Here is a 6,798-nt window from a genome sequence, read left to right on the forward strand (position 1 = left end):
TATGCATAGTGGAAAAAATGCTAGGCGCATTTTAGAGTTGTGAGTATGTGCTAGAGAATGTGTAACTATAGTACTTGATGTGGACAGTGAGGATGTCAAGTAGATCGAGTGGCATTGAACCTAGTGTTATGAAACATAGGTTGAACATGAACCTAGTGTTATGAAACATAGGTTGAACATGAACCTAGTGTCGTGAACATAGGTTGGATACGAGTGGCATTGAACCTAGTGTTAGTAAACATAGGTTGATAAAGTGAACCTAGAAGTGGAATCTAGGTAGAGATGGCATAGAACCTAGCGTGGCATTAAACCTAGGTTGTGAACATAGTGGTAGAGTGACCACTAGGACATGCATGGGTCGAACCTAGAGAGGTCGACAGTCTAGGGTGAGTGACTACCCTTGAGGCTTGGAAAGTGGATTCCGGAATCCCAGAATTTATGAACTCGATAGTTCTTGGCCACGGGTGTGTGTGGCATATTCCCCTCCCACCGGAAGAACTTTGAGGATAGACTTGTGGAAGAATCTTCGATCGCTAGGGGGCTGTGTGGCATATTCCCCTCCCTATCGGGAGTCTTGGGCCGCGGGGGCTGTGTGGCATATTCCCCTCCCACCGGAAAGATCCCTGACCACGGGTGTATGCAGCTCTGAGCGACACGTTGGGCGATGTGGTTTGTGGACTGAAGGCTAAGGTGTATGTGAGGGTTCCTTCACCTCGAGCTCGGCAGAGCGCGGTATTCCGTAATTGATTAACTCGGGGCAGAGTCGGGTGGCTAGCTGGTTAAGGTAGAGGAAATCTTAAGGGCTAGTGGTAGATGACATGGATCTAAGGTAGTAGAACCTTAGAAGTTAGTTGGATGTGGGCTTGATAGCAAGATAGAAGTAGAATCGATAGATCTACTTATGTTGTTGCATAGTTGCATGATTTGCATATAGTATGGCATTATTGCATTCGTGAGGCAAAAGCATGTAAATGTTAGTTGCATAAATTATGATGTTATATCTATTTATTGAACTAACATATTGTTTGCCTCTCTGGACCTGTTGGTCAAGTTTTTTCCTTGGGTGGCCGTACCCACTGGGACTTATGGAGTTAGTTCTCACCCCACGTGTCACGACCCGCGACTACCTGCCTATTTGGCCGAGGTCGCGGCGCCGCCGACAGACCGCCAAATGGACAGAGTCTCCCCTGTACGTCCTAGGCGTTGCAATCAATACAAGTACGAGAAGTTCCAACCAGGAACAGTATTCAAGCAAGATTGCATAAGGAAGGTATCAAACAACATAACACATCCTATGTTATTACAAGCATTCCCATTAGATTCATTTTTACATCACATTAGCATTATTACATTACATTTTCTTCCAAATACAATCAATGATCGCAATATTATTCGAAGTTTGCTCTTTTTTTTCTTTTCCCTCTACCCCTAGGCTATGCCGACTCGGGGTACCTCTATCTCTGGTCTCTGGGGTAGGGCGCTATCTATGGAGCTACGCCCTCGCCTTGCGCCGCCGCGCCGCTCACGTGCGAACCTGTAACACCCCAAAACAACGTGGGGTGAGAACCAACTCCATGGTTCCCAGTGGGTACGGCCACCCAAGGGAAAAGCTCGACCAATAGGTCTAAGGAGGCCCTGCAACATGTTAGTCCAACAGATATCCAACAGATATATATATTCAAGTATTGAAATACATGTTGTGCCTCACAAAATGCAATATGAAATTCATGCAGTTTATGCAACCATGCAACCAACTAGTAGTTCAATCGATACTACTTTTATTCCTGTTATTCACAGTTCAACCAATTGACTTCTAAGTTTTCCTCTATCTTAGATTCTTGTCAATTACAATTCTGCTCATAGGGTTTAACCTGCTTTTATAAGCTATCCACTCGACTCGGTCTTGAGTCAATCACACGCGGAATACCGCACAAAGCCAGGCTCAAGGTGAAGGATGTCTCACATGCACCTCAGCCCTAAATCCACTCAACTGGGATGCAACTAAAACTCATACCATGCATCAAATAGTAAAGGTTTACTATCATGCTAACGAATTCGATCCATGTTCGAATAATAATGTTCAATGGCATTGTTCACTGTTCTTTTACCCAATCTGTAGCGAAGCCCTAGGGTTCGCCAATAACTCACCTTTCAATCCCAAAGTGGGGAGGGAGCTCCAAGTGCACCCAAGCCCGGGACCGTCTGCGGACCTCCATGTGGTCCGGACCTCCAAGTGGTCCTAGTCGCACGACACTCCGGAGTACTCGACGACAATCCCCTCCATGTGGGGATTGGATGGCTATACCATCCCAAACGCAGACTGTGAGCTAGATCTATCCTCTCCAAGTGAGGATACTCTACAACTAGGGTCCACAACCCAATCAAATCCTCTCCAAGTGAGGATGCTCTACAACTAGAGTCAACGACCCAATCAAATCCTCTCCAAGTGAGGATGCTCTACAACTAGAGTCAATGTCTCAATAACTCATCGACAACCTCTCCATGTGAGGGTACTTAGGTTTACTAAGTTCTTTATACACAAGGCATTTTCTAAGGGATTCACCTATCCCTAGGTTCTCAAACCTCTAGTGTCAAATACACTACATTAATGCCACTCAATATGTTCTTGTTTTCCAAAGTCAATTTCTCTAATCGACCAAGTTCAACATGCATAATTCATCTACTATGTTCCACAATATGGCAACATGCATAATTCTTCTATCATATGCAATATATGTCATCATGTATATGTTTCTATTTAACATAATCCACAATATATTAATTCACAACATGTCATCATGCACATATATTATTAGCATCACATGATATGTCAGCATACATATAATCATCATCCAAAGTAGTCTATACTTAGCATCTCATGCATTCTTTTAGCATTTAATTCATTATACATTTCATCTCATTGGTAGATAATATCAACTCATAATATGTTTCAAGCATTCATATTATCATGTAAGCCTACCTGTCACGCCCGGGTACCTACGGAAGCATATCCGGTCGCGTGCACAGATCCGCCGTGTACACCACAACTCAAGTATACACAAGGCGTCTACAAATCATATAGTATAAGCATATAGTTCTAACCAGGTAATCAGAGCAAGACTTGTAAGTTTAAACTTATACAATCCAAACCTTACTACAGGAAATAAAAATACAGTACAATTTACAAAAATTTAATATACATCTCTGTACTAAACTACATAAACTGGTGGAGGTCATCTAGTACACGTCCAAAAAGGCTCTAGCTAGCCGCAGACCCCTTGCCAAGAACCCTAGCCTTTCCCGCGGTGGAAGGCTCTGTAAAAGCAACAACAAAGAGGGCGTGAGAACTATTAAACAATAGTTCCCAGTGGGTAAGCCGCCGAGAGTGGCGAAGTACACCACTAGGTCAACTGTGGCATGAGTAGATAGCAATAAATAAGCGAGTAAATGCAGATAATACAATAAGCAATTATATGCAACAGATATGGAAGTAAACTACTCATGCTATTTGCTCAACCATAAATAAATAACAATAGATTGCAGGTATCAGTTATCATGATAGATTCTATCAATCATATTACTTGACAATTTAACCAAACATATATCAGAATGTATGCAAGATAATTCACTTTACTGAAATTACAGATGATATCATGTAATTACCTTGTTCCATAGCAAGAAAGAGACATAATGTCATTCATTATGTTGCTAACCAATCATGATGTCAACTTCTAGGTTGTTCATCACTAAGCTCACTTTAGATGTCAACTTTCTAGTATGTTCATCAATAAGTTCACTTAACCCAAGACATATAGTAACTTTACTACTCTGTCCAGCTAAGGTTAAAGTACTTGACATAACCCAATTTCCAACGGACTTACACAAGGTAAGTTCAAGCCGCGCCGTGCCTAATGGCCCCGTGGTAGTCAACATCCCCACTCTAGGAATGAGCCTCCCCCACGGCATTCCATTTCGGCGCTCACTTCGTACATTTGCGAGCATCTGTCGCTAAGCTGTTCGGGAGTGCTGGCTTGGGGGGGAGCGACCCCGCAAGCGTGTGCAAACGCGCACAATGGCATGCAAGCCGTAGTCCACAGTACCAGTCTCACAACAACATCATGTCCCTGACATGGAATCTCAACTCAAGCCACTCCGGAACGCGGGGCTTGGGGGGCGCGACCCCCGCAAGCATGTACGAAAGAGCATAATGGCATGCTAGCTATAGTCCAGGGTACAAATATCTCAACAGCATCATGTCTCTGACATGGAATCTCAACTCGACCCAAGGTCGGCACTGTAGTACCCAATCATAAGTCACTATCAACAACTTGTTGATAAGATTCTACCAGTCGTTAATATAACTTGACAAGTTAAAGCTTTACATCACACTAGTGATTCTATCAGGCTATACCTGGTCAGTCACTCACAATCTCTCACTACTCCTTACACATAAGGAAAGTGGTTTACTAAGGTTCTGTTCATAGACTCATGGCACATATCCTGTAGTCCAATATAAATCTCTACTTGACTATACAAGTATGTTATCATATCCAAATCTAGTTATTTACTAGATTATATTCAGTTGAATAATCATTCAAGTTATGCCATCATATGAAAGTCTAGTTACTTACTAGAACATATACCATAATACAAGTCTATCATGTGAAAGTAGAAACTAACAAGGTAATGCAAGCAAGTAAAACAAGCGATAAAACACTCTTCACATGATCTCTATGCCATTCATTCTACAATTAGAAATGCATATGCCAAACAAAGGCCTTTACCTGAACTTTCAGAGTATAGCAATTATACATCACATTGCATCGCTCAATCCTAAATACATCAATCTCTTTGTTGTTCAACAGCACTAATTAGTCCATTCACGAACTTACCATTCTATCCTCGTGAATAACAACAAGCCAAATTGCATATGCCAGCTACTAGTATCATGAATCCATAGTACTTAACAGGTAACCATGTAGAATGGACAAGTCATGAATCTTTCATTACCATTTAAAGATGCTATCATTTCCGATATGATCTACATATCAGTGCATATCTCACTGCCTTAAACTATACATATATTCACAGGAATATAAAATAACTTCAACTTAGATGTCAAAGGAGACATAGAGGAAATTCACCCATTTCGGGAAGGTCCGACCCACCTATTATGAAGCTCAATCCAGCCACAAGAAGTCCCGAAACTCTACTCAACGGAGTCCCAACTCTGCTGAAAATGAAACACGGAAGGCGCGTCAAACTACGAGCGGAATGTCCAATTTCGGCACACATTGTATTTAGTACAAAGCAATAGCTTAAATTCCTATTTTTGGCTCAGTTAATACCTCAAGTTAAGCTTCTAAAAGCCTTTACACATCAGCCGGAGATACTCCGAAAGTCCGTTGCAAGCCCGCTGCGAACAATTTCCAAAACGGCATCATAGTCGTCAAATATCAATAGATATAGTCGGAATCTTGAAAATTCAGTTTCCTCACAGCAATTTCAGCTTACCTTTAGTTGGAACACCTTCTAAACCAGCCTCCCAGGTCACCAAAAGAGCTTAATGTGATTCGCAAACCTGCTGGGAAGAGAAAAGCTCAAACTGCATCAATTCGCTCGATTGATCCGCGTATAGGCCGAAATAACTTCATAAATAGCGGAACATCTCCAATAAGCTTCAAAGTAGCTTATCCCAGGTCTAAGGAGGTTCAATCACAGCTAATTAACTCATATTTAATAGCTGAATTCTCAGTTTAAGTCAGTTGGAAGCAAAAACTCAAAATCACTAATCAAATCGACGAATAGAACGCCGATAACGGAAAAATCGAGTCGTTTACCTTCTCAAGCTTCCAACCAGCAACTCACTGGTTTGGTGCTGCGAAAAACCTTCCAAAATACCCTCTCACACGTCCACAAAGGCTCAGTGACACTCGCAAGCAGCGAAGAACAAGCGAGGCGACGAAATCGAGCTAAATCATTGATTTCTATGTAGAGAGAGAAAACTTCTAGAGAGAGAGAGTAAGAGAGGTGCAAGGCTGCTTCTCAGAGCTCTAGCATCATCCACAAGGGTCCAGGGGTCGTGCTGGGGTAATATGGATAGAGACAAGATGTGAAATTACTTAAATAACCTTGCTGCCACGTTTCTGCTAGTCTGTACCGGTACAAGGTGATGGCTGTACCGGTACAGCAAGCAGAAAAACACTGATTTCGCCAGATCAATGCACTTTCTTACTTTTAACCCTCCAATCACTCTCTAACTTGTCCAAAAACTTGTCCAAACCCTTTAGAATGTGTAGGGCAGTTTCATTTACCTTTTCCCACGTTCGAACTTCGTAATTGACCAAATTCGAAGTATTGCAATTGATAATGCATTTGCGATGCACTTTTCCATTTCTAGTTACTTACTTACTCTAGTAACTTATCAAGAATCTTTCAATAGTCTTGCAAAAGTCGTAGACCAGTTCCAAAAGCCGATCCGACCCTCGAACTTACCAAGAGGCTCAAGATTCAGTATATTACACTACCAATACAACTATATGCATCAATGTGAATTCATATGTTTCTTACACATAAAGGGCGACCTAGTCGCTTCGGTAAGCACAACCCACCTCAAATCGCTTTCCGATTGTTTGTCGACACTTGCAATCGGCCTCCCGCGGCACCCGTGACCCGGTTCGGCCCAAACTCTCGCGCGACCACCCGAACGGCCACCAATCCGCGATACGTATGTTCTGGAGTTTATTCCTCAATACAACGATGCTCCAGATCCGTTTTCGTGATTTTTGGGCATCTATT

The 6,798-nt window shown here is 42.3% G+C and overlaps 1 long non-coding RNA gene across 3 annotated transcripts; it reads right to left on the reverse strand.

The window, feature by feature from the left end:
• On the reverse strand, nt 3,289–6,076 carry LOC109721723. Of its 3 annotated transcripts, none has more exons than XR_002219276.1 (5): nt 5,841–6,076; nt 5,515–5,581; nt 5,349–5,416; nt 5,169–5,233; nt 3,289–3,315 (listed from the first exon to the last, which is right to left on the reverse strand). It is a non-coding gene; the product is annotated as an uncharacterized LOC109721723 (long non-coding RNA). The 3 variants fall into 3 exon arrangements; XR_002219277.1 differs by having other exon boundaries at nt 5,515–5,584; XR_002219275.1 differs by lacking the exon at nt 5,841–6,076 and having other exon boundaries at nt 5,515–5,689.

Source organism: Ananas comosus, linkage group 15 (genome assembly GCF_001540865.1).
Source record: "Ananas comosus cultivar F153 linkage group 15, ASM154086v1, whole genome shotgun sequence".
NCBI lineage: Eukaryota > Viridiplantae > Streptophyta > Magnoliopsida > Poales > Bromeliaceae > Ananas > Ananas comosus.